This window comes from Mycteria americana, chromosome 1, assembly GCF_035582795.1.
Source record: "Mycteria americana isolate JAX WOST 10 ecotype Jacksonville Zoo and Gardens chromosome 1, USCA_MyAme_1.0, whole genome shotgun sequence".
Taxonomy (NCBI): domain Eukaryota; kingdom Metazoa; phylum Chordata; class Aves; order Ciconiiformes; family Ciconiidae; genus Mycteria; species Mycteria americana.
This window is the reverse complement of record NC_134365.1, coordinates 173634805-173652291: the sequence shown is the minus strand read 5'-3', so window position 1 is coordinate 173652291 and position 17487 is coordinate 173634805.

The window sequence follows — 17487 nt, the reverse complement described above, 5'->3', positions numbered from 1 at the left end:
GCATTAGCCCTTCTTGAAACAGAAGGTTGTACTAGATGTCCTTCAGGGATCTTTTCTGACCAACATTTCTAGGATTCCACAAGAATAACATCTTTATATGCAGCTGTATAAAATATCAAAATATGAGAATTCTAGGTTAAAACTGAAGACAAATATAATAAAGGTATAGAAATGCCTCTTCAAAAGCTTGGTGTCTATTCCAGATTCCCCACATATACTAACAGAGTTTATTTGCCAGGCATATAGATATTCTCAAAAGAAAGTTATTCCTGGAAATAATTATATATTATGGTGTCTTTGTGATACTACAAATTTTATGTGTACTTAGGATGAAAAATAGCTGTGATATCTCAGATATTGCCTTGCAAAAGCTGTAGGTAATCTTTTACTGTTTCATAAACAACTATAAGTGATCAGAATTACTATTGTGCAGTGTTTTTTAGGGGTATGTTTCCTGGAAGGCATGCAGGTGTGTGATATTGGTCTCTGCTACAGGAACTGAGCTGTATGAAAATGAAAGTATTATATAGCGTTCGGCCAGAACACATATGGTGTGTTAATTACTAGCTTCTGTGAGTTTCAGCAGAATGAAGGTAGGAAGCAATTTTCTGAAAAGCACATAAACAAGGAGGAAGGAGATGCATGTATTTCTTATACTATTTAATTTGTTGTTGAAGTTATTAAAAATGAAGGAATGCTTTTACTAAGCTCAGTTATAAGAAGAAATGCAGTATGAAGATCTGTATTACAATATGTGATGTGAATTCTAAAAATGATGCAGCAATTGATGTAGCAATTTAGAAGCTTAAATGAATGTTTTTGTAATGGCAGACTATGGATTTTGGTAAGTGGTAGACTGAATATTTACTGCAGAAACTTGGAGAATCCTTTGAATTTTCAAATACTCATATATTAAAGGTTTAAATTCTGTGTTAACATCCAATCTTCTAAATTATTTCTTTTTAAATAATTATAAATTCTTTTAAGTTCCTTTGAAAACAGTAACGACCCTACTATGCATTCTATTTAAACTTCTACCTGTAGTTTCATTAATTTAAAAGAGAAAGTTTATTTTGTTTGAGGAGGTAATTTATTTCATTTTTGTCCTATTATCCTTAAAATAATCATACCATGCTGTATGAAACATCTCAAAGCCAATGTCTAACTCCTGTAGGATAAGCGTCCAGGCACAGTATATCTGAATTCAGTGACTTTATCACAGGTCTTGTCGTATCTGCTATTTTTCTTACAGCTCTTTCCCCAAGAATAAAATGCCATAGAAAACCTTAAGCCCCCCGCCCCCCTTCCTCTCTACCTTCACGTCATCCTCTTTTTGGTTCCTCTGTCTCTTTCTTGTTTTACAATGCATAACATACCCCTCATAGTTGCACAGATTTGATAACCTATACCTTAAATGCTTAAAAACTAGAAGGCGGATAAAAACCAATGTTTTAAATTATATATCTATAGCTAATCATAAGATTTTTGTAAACTGATTCACAATTTATGATTGGTACAGCCCAAATACTGTAGACATTGTATATATGTGTGGTAGACATAGTATATATGTGTGCATTTTTGCAGTGTCTTACTAAAGGTGGATTACGATATGTTCAGCCCTTCATCTATGCTCTTCAAAATCTTGTTGCTTCTATGGTTAACATTTAGATTTGAAACAGGTTGCCATAATATCCAAAGAGCCTTTTAAATAAAGTAGATCTTTTTCTGAGTTAAGGCAATATGGAGGGAAAAGATTGCTCTCCAAGGTGATATTTTACTGGATGAAACTTGCAAAATTCTTCTAGGGAGTTTTCAAACATTGAAAGGACAGGTCAGATATATAAGGTCAGGTTTACTAAACAAAGTTTTTAGGATTAGACTTTTAGTGCACTCAAAACATCTCAAGTAGCAGTTTTACTCAAGAATGACAAACTAGCTCATAGAATCATAGAATGGTTTGGGTTGGAAGGGACCTTAAAGATCATCTAGTTCCAACCCCCCTGCCATGGGCAGGGATACCTTCCACTAGATCAGGTTGCTCAAAGCCCCATCCAACCTGGCCTTGAACACTTCCAGGGAGGAGGCATCCACAGCTTCTCTGGACAACCTGTTCCAGTGTCTCACCACCCTCACAGTGAAGAATTTCTTCCTAATATCTAATCTAAATCTACCGTCTCTCAGTTTAAAATCGTTACCCCTTGTCCTGTCACTACACTGCCTGATAAAGAGTCCCTCCCTATCTTTCCTGTAGGCCTCCTTTAAGTACTGGAAGGCTGCTATAAAGTCTCCCCAGGAGCCTTCTCTTCTCCAGGCTAAACAACCCCAACTCTCTCAGCCTCTCCTCGTAGGGGAGGTGCTCCAGCCCCCTGATCATCTTTGTGGCCCTCCTCTGGACCTACTCCAACAGGTCCATGTCTTTCTTGTACTGGGGGCCCCAGAGCTGAACACAGTACTCACGACAGTGGAGTAGAGGAGGAGAATCACCTCCCTCGACCTGCTGCCCACAAGGCTAGATCCTTTAGGCTAAACTGTTCCTTAGAATAATTTTTTCTGCATAAAACACATTGCCTAAAATGAACTTGGTTTTAAAATTATGCTGTGGTACAGAAAGTTCACTTGTGAGAAATACCAGGCAAACTTATTTGGCTTGGCAAAGTTACTGCATCTGTGTATAGGGTCTCCAATGCAGCTAGAATCACCGTCTTGACTACAGGGAGATAAATTCCCAGAGAAACTCAGGAATTGTTGTGTTATGCCTTAAGGTGTCATATTGCCTTCTTGCATCACTAACCTGGATGCTGAGACACCCAATGAATGCAGAGAAACTGAGGGAAATATATTGAACACAGTGTTTATTTTAAGTGCCACAACTTCTTTAGCCTCTGAATTCAGTAAATCAATTTATTGCATATTGTTTAGGGAAGACCAGATCCTGCTTCCTCATGCTATTGATGGAGGTACGTAAACTGGGCACCCAGCAGTTAAGTCTATAAATTGAGAGGTCTGGGTCTACCCTGAAGTGACTAAGAACGGGAATATCGGAAGCCCTATATGTCATCAGGAAATCATATAAACTCATTAGTTTGTAGGATACAGTCTAAGTATGGTCCAAATGTGGCCCCTCAAAATCAGTGCCTGAAATCCAGATAGGAACTGGGTTCCTATCAGCCACTTCTGGCCCTGCTGTATGTCAGATTCAAGCTATGAATTTAAAATTTCTGCCATCTTCAGTCAGATCAGATTGTTTTTGCATTCTCTAAAAAGCTTTCTGTCCTATCATAGAATGCGTACAAGTGGCTGGTGGACTCATGTGACAGTTGGCTCAGTTTGCTAAGAAACAGGAATGCAAACACAACTATCCAGCAATCCAGATGGGTTCTCTTGCAAGCTATTCTGACGAAAAGTTATCAATCTATTCTGTTGAAGTTGTTTGTCTTTATAAAACACGTTAGGGATTATATTAATTGTTAAGAACCCTCTTGAGAGACTTTTTAGGAAGAATAGCAATGCTTGAGAATCTGTGGCAGGGGTGAAATTGTGTGTGTGAAGAAACTTGACCCTTTAATCATCACAGAGCCAGAGAGACAGAAGGGTCATATAACAGGTGAGGGCTTGCTGTGACTATTTCAGAGGGCTTCAGAGGATATACCTGCAGTCTATTCAGAGCAAGAATTAGAAAACCAGACCACATTCCCAAATGGAGGAACTCCTCCCAACTTGCTGAAGAGTTTGACAGTGCTACCCACCTGAGTGTCTGCCCGTTGATTTTGCTAAGAGTTGTAAAAGATTTTGCTTATTGAGACCTTTGAGACTATGCAGTATAGCCTATTGAGGCTGTATAATACAGCTAAAGCACCACAGTGATAAGCACTGTTTTTTATAGGCTACATATCATTACTCTATTCTTTCATACATTCCGAACAGACAGCATTTTTCCTGTCCTCATTATACCTTTTCCATTGCTATAATAATTAAAAAACCCCAAATAAACCATAACACAGTGCTTTTGCTGGTACGAAGCTTTGCTACAACGATTAAACATGAGTGTTTTAGAAAAAAACCTAAACAAAACCCAGAACATCTTTTGGAGACAGTATTCTCACTTGACAGGATTACTTTTATGTTATTTTTTAACACTAATGGAAAAAACGCTGTTTCTCATTGGTAACTGTATGCTGAGTTCCAACTTTTTTGGAAAGATTCTAACATCGTTCAGATAGTTTCTGATATATATTCCAACACCTGCAATAATGGGATATTAAATAACTTGTCCCCATGCACTACTGCTTTGTGAACCAGTTAGAGAACTGTTTACAGGTGAGATTATCAATATTTTGGTAAACAGGATATGTGTACAATATGCTATATATTTATATAATATATATTTACATATTTGTGTATATATAATATCATATGTATAGAGATAATATGTTATATTGGGATATCAACATGATATGTATGATTTATATAAAATTATCAATATTTTTTGGTAAATGGGAAATTATCAATATTATCAATATTTGGAATTTTCAGAAATTCATTATGATTCAGATTTTATTAAAATGTTACACCTGTGCTTACTCATGTGAGTAGTCCTGCTGATTCCAGTGAAATTGCTTAATCCAAATATATCCATAAGCATTCACAGTATTGAGAACTAAGGTTAAGATTTTTCAGTGATGTGTATAGCTACATAATGGGCTTTTCAGAAGTCCTTTGGCACAAAGCTACCAGCTATACAAACTGAAACTAGATACTGTTTAGTTCTGAAAATCCATGGAGGTACATTTTTCTATAAGAAGTATGCCCTAAAATTTGATCCTTAAACTAGATGAAGAAATCTTTTAAGGACAATGACAGATAGTTCTATTTTTTTCCCATGTGCCATGAACAAAGGTTTTACTACCCTTTGGGTAATAAAGATCCTTAGCAAAGGCAAAATCCTTTGTAACACATGTCTCCAGTTGACCTACACAGAGAAGATGATTAACACTTTTTGGTGACAATCTTCAGTATAATAAACTCATTTGGAAATAAACCCTGAATGTTGAATTTCTTAAAGTAAAACACTGGGGCCTGAGCACTGGAGAAGCCTATGTGGCAATCTGAACATGAGATATAGGTCCTGGACCTCTAACTTGTTTCAAGTCATCTTGCAAAGGAATGCTGATTGCCACCATCTGTCGAGAAATAGTCTGACAGAGTTATTCAAAAGGGCTAATTTTAGATGTTTGTTTTCTATTTGGTCAATTAAAAGAAATGCAAACCTCAGAACTTGATTAGGAACCTAAGTTTAGATGTTTTAAGTTGTGGCAGAAGTCTCTCCCTCTCCAGCCACTATAATGAGAGTCTTGGAAAATTAATCCACTATGTGGTAGTAATATTTTTCAATATGGTCTCTCATTTCCTTTACAGTAGTAGAGAGTGAATATCTCTTTACTTGAGTTGAATGAACAAAATTGGAATCTGTAGATATTCCCTCAAAGACAATACAACTTTAAAAACTTAAAGAGATTGATGATCTAACGCAGATCATGTGTACAGTCTTTAAATAGATTTTTGTCCTTCTTTTTCTAAGCCACAGTCTAATGAGAAAAAACACCTCAACCACTTTAGCAAACTTACTTTGAAATTAGTTTTGTAATTAGTATTTATAAGCACAATTTTTTGTAAGATTTTAAAGGCAATAACAAGAAGGAAGAGAAACTTCAAGTGATCACTGCAGATTATGATTACTTTTTGAAATGTGGAAATGCTTTATCAAATATTTGGAAGTTTGACTGCATAGAGGTTGGAGAGTAACAGGAAGTACAGACATGCTGCTGAAAAGGATCTATGGGTTATAACAGATCACAAGCTGAAAATGATCAACAAAATTAGTTTACTGCAGAGATTATATACATGCAAGGCAAACATTGTAATGAAACACATAAACATTGTATGCATTTTTTAAGTGACATATGAAGTAGTGAAATTCTGTTTGGCTTTGGTTAGGCCTCAGATGCAATATTATGACCAGTTTTGGGCTTTGTGTTTCAAGAAGGATAAAAACCAATTGGATTGGGTCCAAAAGAAAATAACAAGAATGGCTACAGGTCTAGAAAACATAACCTCTGAAGAAAAATTGAAGGAATTAAGACTTGTTTAGTCTAGAGCTGAGGAGACTGAAGGGAGGGAGCTATGACAGCAGGCTGCAGAGAGGTAAAAATAGGAGATGGGAATAAACAGTTTCCATGCCCAGCATGAATAGCAGCAACGTAAAACAGAATTAAGTGAAGCTAAGTCTAAACATAAGTAAAAATTTTCTAGCAGCAAAGATAGTTGAGCTGTGTAATAAGCTGTGAAAGGAGAGTCTTAAGCAATGGCCCTTTATGTGGAAGCAAATAGTAAAACCTCTTTGTGGAATGATACAGGTATACTATATCTTTGAGTCAGGAAATGGATTGCATAACTCCTTGTGATCCTCTCCAGCTCCATTGTTTATGATTTTATGATTATTTATTTTGCATTCTTTTTATTAGATATGATGTGGAACATATCGTAAACAATATGTTAGATTATGTGATAAAAAAAGCTCATCTGCAGCCCAGAAAGGAGCACAGAGAAACAGTGGCAGGTGGGGGACCCCAGGACAATCCCAGGAGCCAGCAGCCCATCAGAGGTCTATCTCCACAAACCTAGAGCAGCACAAAGGCCCAAAGTCACGTGGGAACCCAAACTAAAGACTAAAAGGAAGTGAAATACTGTCTAGGTACCCCCCAGGGCTGTCACAGGAGAACCTCAGACCCAGTGTCCTGGTGTGAAACTCCTCAAGATGAGTCAATGGCGGAGCATCTTTTGAACTGAGGTTGCTGCCTGGGGTATGGGACATGTTATGGCATGCAGGGGAAGAGCATTTTGGGTTACACAGGACTTTGTATGGGATGTTTAGGGGATCAACCAAAAGTGGGGAAAGGGATGGTTTTAGATGATTTTGGGAGGAATAAGTGTGGGAAAATCGAAGAGTAAGGAGCCAAAAGGGGCCAGTCTTGTGTAAAAAGTTGCTGGTGGGTATACTTTTCTGGTCATTCCCTGTGCCTGATCAGTGCAGCCTGTCCTACCTTCTTATTAAATCCCTTTCTAGCTCTTTTCCTGGGTGAGGGTTCTGTATTCGGTGTGTGCACACGTGTGTTTGGGGGTCTGGGTGCAGCAACTGGAGTCAGACCATGGGTTGGAGGGTCTGCGTGCATGGGTGCAGGGAATGGAAAGACTGGACTTAGTGAAACCAAATGCCAGTAAGTGGGGTGAGACCATGGGTCACAGGGGCCCGTGTCTCTGGGCTGCCAGCAAGTGGAATAAGTCTGGGTGTCTGAGTGCATGATCACTAGTGAAGATCAAGCTGGACTAGCCAACAAGTAGGTGAAGTGGCCTCAGAGCCGGGATGTGTGTGTCTCAAAGGTCAAGACCACAGGAAGAGCTGGCTTTTGGGGAACATGGGAGTCCCAGCCAGCTCTGTGTGTGTGTGTGTGTGTGTGTGCGCGCACGCACGTGAGTACACAATGGTCTGTACCAGCAACTGGTATGAGGCTGTGAACTCAGGGGCTTGTATGTCTGAGTATCAGCAAATGGGGAGACTGGGATCCAGGGGCAGCTCCTGGGCAGACTGAGTGAGCACAGCTGCTACAGGGATCCACCTTGTATACGTGTATATATAAATATATACATATATACATATTCTCACTAGTGGACCTTCATCCTGGTCAGGCAGGGGAGCAGGATGAGGCTGTTGGTGCTGTCTGTGTTCATGCGAGTGTGGAGTATGTCTGTGATCTGTGTGGCCAGACGTGTATTTATGTATATACGTGGTGTGTATGTCTGCTTTGTGTGCATGTGCCTACAAGGAATGCATTGCCAGCCTTGCTATGGGTTGGAGCTGGAGGCAGGAAGATGTGGCATCCTCACCTTCATCAGGCTACTGCATTTGACCCCACCCACCAACAATCTTATTTCAGTTTACAGAGCTCAAACTGTGCTTCTATTACTTGGTCATGTGTGCTTTCTTGTCTACTGTGTTGATTAAAAGCAAGTAGATCTTCACTGTATTAAGATTTCTAACTGCCTGGGTAAACTCCAGTGCTTCTTTCCTGCCTGGCTATCTCTAGCACATTTTTTTTTCATGCATTCCCTGTTATAACATCTTGACAACAGTGACCCTCTGTAGAGCACCCTGCAAGGACGCTGACAATTCAGACTTCTGTTGCCTTCAGCACATGCTGTTACACAGTCTCAGCTTTATAGGTGTTTTGAGATTGTTGGGGGAATAATAGTTGCAGCAGAAAACAGACACAACTATCCCACAGGTATGATTCTAAAAGCAAGTTATGCCAGTAATGAAGGAATTAGTAATTTTTTTGATAAAATTCTTGAACTTGTCCCAATTTCCTCATAGCTGTTGACCACTTTTTTGATTTATTGTCCTAGAGAATGAATATTCAAGATTATTCTCAAGGTGAAAATTTCAGAATCACGGGTCAGCCCTTTAATTTTACCTCTGTCTATCAAAGCATTCTGACTATTTCCTCAGAGGTCAGTTTATATGTTTCTTTTGTGAACATTTCTTCTGTTTTTCTGTATTTGGGAATTCCTCACACCCTGAAGTTAAGATTTTTGAAGAAAGAATGTGAAAACAACTTCTTTTTATAGGTTTTAGTTAGGTCACTGCTGCAAAATGCTTCCACCTGAATAAATGATCATTAACATATGGCTGATTTTTGTACATAGATTGATGGGGAAATGATAGGTTTTTTGTTAATACACCACAACAGATGGGCCAAGTCACACTGGGTCCCTTTAGTTTGGTCTCTAATACTAGTCAATAGTATTTAATGCAGGCTCAATACACGACTGCCCCAGTATACTTACCCAGACTGCAGCAATTTGTGTCTCATAGATATCCGCTGCCAAAAGTTGTGCCTTTGTATTTAAATAGCCCATGTCAGATTTTCATCCCCTGAATTTTCTGAGTCATTTTCAAGCGAAGTGAATCTTCACCCTCTACCATGTCCTAGACCAGACTGGTTCGTCAACCTCACTGTGAACTGTATGAAGACATACATCCCTCTCTTCGTCTTGAAATTCACCGTCCAGTTTCATTTGGTGCCCTTTACTGTTTGTATGGAAGTGGCAGTGAAATAACTGTTTCCTATTCACCTTCTCCATGTCACTCATGACTCTATAGGACTTTACTTCATCCCTTCTCAGTCACCTCTTCCCCGGGCTGAAGTGGCTTAGTCACATTTTCCTCATATGAAAGCTATTCCTTTCTTCAGAGTATCCTTGTTGTCTTTGTTGTACCTTTCTTAATCCTGTTATAACTTTTGTGAGATGAGGTAAATGGACTTGCATGAGCACGTGAGATGTGGATATACCATAGATTTACATATAGTGGATTCCACCTATGTAGAAACAGTGCATAATATAACTTTGTTCCATAATCTTATAATTTTAATGAGAATCTTTAAATCGTACTAACCTTAGTTCATCACAGATGCATATTTGAAACATGGAAAAAATGTTGACATTTTTTTGCCTGAATAAGTGATACCTGGTTGGTAGGAGTTTGACTTTTTTTTACTGAAGTGGAGGGATCTTCATGGTGCTCTACATTTTCGAAGTATTGCATGATGGTCAAAACCAAAACTGTCTCAGTACAAAGACTTGACAGTTGGAGACTCTCCTCTCACTCCCTTTGTCCTCAAGGGTTTACTTATATTTTCCTATTATAAACAGTTTTCTGAAGACTGAATACTTTGAAATGGAAGGAAAGCCTAACTTTACATCAGACATACTTTTCCTGTGCTTTGAAGATATAAAGTGCTGCATATGCGTGTATTCTTATTTATAGTTTATCTTGGATGTTTCCTTCAAATCCCCTCTACCCCTTCCCTCACAGTCGCTTCACTTCAACCTCACTTTAGCTGCCACCCATATATCCCTTCCTCTTATCTTATCCCTCTTCCACTGCTTCCACCACCAGCTTTGTCCCTCTCCTCATCTTCCAACAACATCACCAGTCAACAAAGAAAAAGCAAAGAAAAAAGAAAGGAACTAATATGATAGCTGCAAAACATTAATGAACTTTCTGTCTTTTATGTTATTTTTCTTGCCTCTTAACCCTTTGTTTGTCTTATCTATTTATAAACTGTTTAGGGTAAAGACTATGCTTTATTCTTTGCTGGCAAGGTTGGTGCCATAGCCCCTCTTTGGAGTGCAAAGCCTAAACTTTTCTGTAACACAGGCTGTGGCAGTATTGATGTTTTGACTGACATGAAAAATAAAGTTGTATTTTAATTGACTAAAGATCTTGCTTTGTGTAACAGAGAAGTAGATATTAAATGATCCCTGAACTTACTGCTATAGCTATGTTTTGTTCTTTACTTTTCCTTACTGGAGTTGACAGCCTACTTCAGCAGGCTTTGTAACAGGCTTGGTAAGACCTTAATACAGACATGGTTATGGGCTGAGCTTTAATGAAGGGCTGTTTAATCACATTTCCTGCATTCAGTTCATGCCTCATAAATAGTCATTACCATAGAATTCAATGTGTCACATTGATATTATCCTAGTCTGCTGAAGATGTTGCTGACACTCTCACAAAGTGTATAGAAAGGTAAGTAAGAATCTCTGCATATGGAGATGCCAATTCCTATTTCCATGCTCACTCTAAGTCATCTAGTGCAACCCTAAGTGTCCGTATAAAGGTCTAGAGTAGTCTGTGTATCTGCAGTGTTTGGGATTAAAAATGGAAGTTATTCCAGGAAGTTTACAGGGATTTGGAACAGGTAAATGACTTAGAAATTCATTGCTATTTTACTGTGTAGGATGGTGATATTTGTTGATTTACTATTGGCATATTCGGCCCTGAAACTTATTTTCTGTAGAGATGGGCTAGCCAGGTGTGGGCTTCCTAGGAGGAGGTGGAAGTCAGGAAAGACTTGATGTTCTGCAGGCTGCCATTCAGATCAGGACTTCTTCATTCAGCAGGAGCTTTTGGCCCTGTAATACAGTTGTGTGGACTGGCAGCCCCACCCAGACAGTATGCAGGTGTGCCCTCTGCACAGTAATGTGTTCACTCTGACCTGTCCTGTCTGACTTCTAGAAATCCATGCATTTGAAGGCATCTCTTCCTGTAGATATCTCACTGAAGTAGGAATGTGACCAGGGTTACTCATCCAGATCATGTCATGGATAAAAATTGTCCAAACATGATACAAAAATCTTGCTTTTTTCCCCCCATCATAAGCTTCTACAGTTCACGCTGCTGATACATACATACATACACACACATATACACATATACATACACACACACGTACATATATATATATATATATATAATCATAGAATCATAGAATCATTTAGGTTGGAAAAGACCCTTAAGATCAAGTCCAGCTGTTAACCTAACACTGCCAAGACTACCACTAAAACATGACCCTAAGCACCATGTCTACATATCTTTAAATACCTCCAGGATGGTGATTCAACCACTTCCCTGGGCAGCCCCTTCAAATGCTTGACAACCCTTTCGGTGAAGAAATTTTTCCTAATATCCAATCTAAACCTCCCCTGGTGCAAATTGAGGTCATTTCCTCTTGTCCTACTGCTTGCTACTTGGGAGAAGAGACCGACACCCACCTTGTTACAACCTCCTTTCAGGTAGTTGTAGAGTGTGATAAGGTCTCCCCTGAGCCTCCTTTCCTCCAGACTAAACAACCCCAGTTCCCTCAGTCGCTCCTCAAAAGACTTATGCTCTAGACCCTTCACCAGCTTCATTGCCCTTCTCTGGACACGTTCCAGCACCTCAATGTATTTCTTGTGGTGAGGGGCCCAAAACTGAACACAGTATTTGAGGTGTGGCCTCACCAGTGCTGAGTACAGGGGAACAATCCCTTCCTTAGTCCTGCTGGCCACGCTATTTCTCATACAAGCCAGGATGCTGTTGGCCTTCTTGGCCACCTGGGCACATATTCAGGCAGCTGTTGACCAACACCCCCAGGTCCTTTTCTGCCAGGCAGCTTTCCAGCCACTTTTCCCCAAGCCTGTAGCGTTGCATGGGGTTGTTGTGACCCAAGTGCAGGACCCTACACTTAGCCTTGTTGAACCTCATACAATCGGCCTTGGGCCATCAATCCAGCCTGTCCAGATTCCTCTGTATACCTTTTCTACCCTCAAGCAGATCAACATACCTGCTCAACTTGGTGTCATCTGCAAACTTACTAAGGGTGCATTTGATCCCCTCGTACAGATCACAGAATCACAGAATCACAGAATCGTATAGGTTTGAAAAAACCTTTAAGATCATCAAGTCCAACCGTAAACCTAACACTACCAAGACCACCACTATACCATGTCCCTAAGCACCTCATCCAAACATCTTTTAAATACTTCCAGGGATGAAATTAAAGATCATTTCTAAACATATTAAACAGAACTGGCCTCAATACTGAGCCCTGAGGAACAACACTTGTGATCAGCCACCAACTGGAGTAAGCTCCATTCACCACAACTCTTTGGGCCTGGCCATCCAGCCAGTTCTTTACCTAGTGAAGAGTACGCCCATCCAAGCCATGAGCAGCCAGTTTCTCCAGGAGAATGCTGTGGGAAATGGTGTCAAAGGCTTTACTAAAGTCTAGGTAGACAACACCCACAGCCTTTCCCTGATCTGCTAAGTGGGTCACCTTGTCTTAGAAGGAGATCAGGTTGGTCAAGCAGGACCTGTCTTTCATAAACCCATGTTGACTGGGCCTGATCACCTGGTTGTCCTGTACGTGCCATGTGGTGGCACTCACAGTGATCTGCTCCATAAATTTCCCCAGCACCGAGGTCAGACTCACAAGCCTGTAGTTCCCCGGATCCTCCTTCCGGCCCTTCCTGTAGATGGGCATTACATTTGCTAACCTCCGGTCAACTGGGACCTCCCCAGTAAGCCAGGACTGCTGATAAAGGATTGAAAGTGGCTTGGTGAGCACTTCCGCCGGCTCCCTCAGTACCTTTGGGTGGATCCCATCCGGCCCCATAGACTTGTGTATGTCTAAGTGGTGCAGCAGGTTGCTAACCATTTCACTTTGGATTATGGGGGCTTCCTTCTGCTCTTTGTCTCTGTCTCATATATACGCAACTCTGCCACACATCTTTTTCGAACAGTGAGTTTGAGGATTACTTAAAATATGGGCAGTCAGATTTCCTCTTCTCTGGACTGATGTATCTATGAATGTCTCAGTAGATTTTTAGAGATATAAGGGATGTATCTCTCAAGCAAACAATTATTTTTTTCCAAATAAACAAATATCTTACATGCACATAAGAACTCAATAAATACTATTTGAAAAAACAGTAGATTTTAAATTACTGTGTGATAGTTATCCAATTAATTCTAAACTACTTGTTTTGAACACCATCTCCATTTTATTTTCATTCTTTATCTACCTATAGATAAATGGACTCTTATGGGCCCACTCATGGCATCATTTGACTACTTTGCATGCACAAAAAACTTCAGTGCAATTTATCCTTTCAAAATTCACAAATCTCTCGCAGTCTGTAACCCTTGCTCATCACTATGGAAATTTACGATGATGTCAGAAAAATTCCTGAGAAACATTTCATGGATTGAGCAGACTACAATATGAGAAACAAACAGTCTAACTAGAATTAAAAGGCTATCAAACCAAATATATACTTCAACAAGGGCAAAATTCTCTCTGAATTCAGTAGTTAGGTAATCCTTCTTTCCATCTATAATTTTACTAAAGATTGTGTATTTTTTTTTTTTTAAACCTAATGTGTAGATCTACTTAATGAATGAAGGATAATGTTACTGTAAATTTAAGCAAAAAAAGAATGTTTAGTTTGTAGTGTTTGCTTTTCCATTACTTACTTGATTCAGTACAATTAATTTTAATGTTATGCTGAATTCAGCGGGATCAATAACTCAGATTTTCTTAACTTTTAGGCTTCTGTCATTGCTGAAATGGTTAATCAGAACACATCCCAAGTGTATATGAAAATCAGTTTTTAATTCTGAGAAATTATTCAGAATATGTCCAGCAAGTATACATCGGCCTCCAAGCCCCTTCTGTTTATTGGACTGCCTGTTTCTTTGTGTGACAGGTCATTAAATATTTGCTGTAAAAGAATAAAGAAGAATAGTTGTTACTGAAGTCAGTGAGGCAACGCACATGTTGAAAGTGAGGCACATTCTTCTTTAAGATCTTGGTCCTTTGACCCTCACTTATTCAGGATGTACCGTGGAAGTGAAAGAGCAAAATCCTGGAGCTTTTCAAATGAGTGGATTTACTGTCATAGTGTGTGTGTAGTCAGGATTGAACAAAACATGTTCTGGCTTTCTGGCTCTTTTAAAGAGTCATGCAGGATTAAGAGATGAACTGAATTCTCATTTTGAACTTAATTCTCAACATGTTTGTATGCTTTCAAACCATCATGAAGAGAAAGTCAAATGAAAAACCCCTTGTATCTTACTTCCTAAAAGGTTTAGAGAAACTTTTAAGCAAAAAAGGATTTACTCATTTGATTAGAGCTGGCAAAGTTAGAATCCAGCTATTCCCGGGTGTTGAACAGATGCCCATAAAAAGAGGATTTCTTCCTCTCTCCACGTTGGTGTAATTTATTAGTTTACTGACAGATTGCTCAAGAATGAGAGGGTTGCTTACCACAGTTATGACTCGGATTGATTTTAGCAATACATGGTTTGTACAATTAAGGCCATTGTGTGGCTTCAAGTCATAGCCTGTTTGTTTACATAAGAATAAGAACTGTATATATTCCATTCAGTAAACTTATTTGTGAAAGTCTTGGTGGTTTAGCCCTGTAATCCCAAAGGAGAAATAAGGATGTAAGAATTGTCTGTATCCCTAGATCACATTAGACAGTAGACCACATCATATAAATACCACAAATCTCAATTGAATCTCATTTTTACTTATGTTTTGGTTACAGAATATTTTCAAATCTTTCCAGTACCTCTTATCCTAAATGACTGCATATATAAGACTTATAAATTGTAGTGTTCTGTACGTGAATGTCCTGTCCCCTGTATGAAACAGACAGGAATCAATTTTTTTCTCTGTTTAAATAGTCTGTCTTTATTAGCCTCAGTATTTGTATAATAGTGAAATGAGGAAAAAGGAAACAAATATGTCAAGAAAGAGAAGGAAAAATAATTTAAAAAAAAAGAACAAAAAAGGAAAAAATAAAGAAAGGAAATACCTGAATTCAAGAAAACAGGTCTAGAGCAATGAATGCAAATGTTGATATTAATGTGAGATTGAAACCAGTGCTATTATAAAGTTTTTAAACCTATTTCCATTACTTTTTGTACAATTTACATCCAAAATGAAACTGTATTCATATATTTTTTGTTGTTTTGAATTTATTAACTAAAAGCTTGATATTTTTTGTGATTACACTTCAATTTTTTTGTTATTTTGATAAGAAGCTGTTTGAAGTCACTGATTATATATCAGGATACTAAGTACTGTACAGAGTAAAAATACAAACAAAAAAAAGCTAAGGAAATACATGAGAACTGCTCATAGTACTTGTCCACATGGTAAACAGTCATTTCAGCAAGTCAGGGTTTTAATTACATTAATGTCTTTTGTAGTCATCAAGGCTGAAGACAGGTTTAAGTGCATGGAGAGAAACAATGAGCTGTTTTTAAAGATGTTAAGGACAGAATCTGCTGCCTATGAAGGGCAACATCAAAGCAAGAAGTTCCTGCTTCAATAAAGATAGAATAAATGGATGATGATGTAAGTGGAAGTAGGAGTTGGCTTCCTGGCAGTGACTGGAGGTCTGTAGGCTGCTTAAATGATCTTGGCCGTCAAGTAGTTTGAAATGTATACTGTAATTATGCTCCGTATATCGTCACAAGACAAGTCTGTTGAGAATTGTAAAGGGACTGGGCAACTTTTCTGACCTGTTAGGTTATAGAGCATATTAACTGAAATTCTGCGGTTTATGGGCAAGTACTCTAAGCATTAGGAAGCACTTTGAAAGACAGGGTTAATATATCTACCCCTGTTTGAGAGAGAGAGAGAAAGGGAGAGAGAGGAAACAAACACTCAGAACTTTCTTCAGAAGAGGAAACCTGGATCGTGAGTGGTGAAGGCGCTAAGTGTTTCCTATTGATTCCTTACAGAGATAAACAAGAGAGGTAGAAGTTTAACTAAAGTGCTCTTGGAAGGTCTTGAGATGTGCCCAACCTTCATTTACTGACATTAGAGTTTATCTAAAGAGGACTTATTTCTTCCACTGAGTAAGAAGTTCAGGAGCAATCATAATGATCTTATGAATGCCAGGCTGTACAATGGTTCTAGTATAATGTCACTATTTCCCATGCATCCAAAATGTTCTGATTGCCTCCAAGAACTTTCAGGTGATGTTTAAAAGGAGCACACTGCCTCATTTTAAACATGATACACATGAGCAAGCTATTTCAAAGCTAGTGGAAGGTAAACTAATTAAATTTTATCTTTGCATTTTTTCATAATCTTTCTAAATGAATTTATATAGATACATGTACCTTTCCTCATATATGATCTCACTGGTGTCAAGTGCAAGAGGTAACAAAAGGCTGAGAAATAGCAGAGGAGATGGAAACAGAAAAACTAGAGGAGCTGTCAAAGATATAGACAAAAAGAAAGAAGATTGGGTAGCCACAAATTTAGGGATCAGGACCAAACCCCACACTTTACAGTTATGTATCTAAACCTAGGCCTGAATTCTCTCCTTGAATTTTGTAATACATTGAGTTCTTGGAAGATCGGTGTAAGGTAACAGTTTTCTGGATGAATACAAGGAACATGTTGTCAGGACTTTGTATTCCTTAGAGGATTTCCTACTCAGGTGGGAGAAGCAGTATGAAGAACATTTTCATGCATGTGATTATTGCTTGTTAGAAGCTTTCATAATTTAGTAAGATAAGAACAACTGGGGGGGGGGGGAGAAAAAAAAAAAAAGAAAATAAAGAGCTCAGTACCTGAGTGACAGTCTGGGTAGTAGATTATGGTGGAAAAAAGGCATGCACATGGCTAAGATAGCCATAGTAAGACCAGGTATCCTCAGAAGGCGCTCTCCACTCTGCTGTGGAAAGGAAACGGATGAAGGATTACTGGGATTAGTATTTAGTGGTGACTGAGGTGGCTCTGGTATCTCAGGTCCAAGCAAATTTTGAAAACATACTCTTAATAATCTCCTCAAATAAGCTGTGTCCAGAAATGTAACACAATTTTTTTTTCTTTTATATTTTAAAATATGGTTCTATACACAAATCCAATGTTTGTGTAATTTTACTTTGCAACCACAGAGACCAGTGTAACATTTTATGTTATTAAAATGTTAATGACTGGAAAGTTGGTAAGGGATTTCTGTAACAACTCATTTCATAGTTCAACATATCCAGTGATTTTATGCAATTGGTACATATTT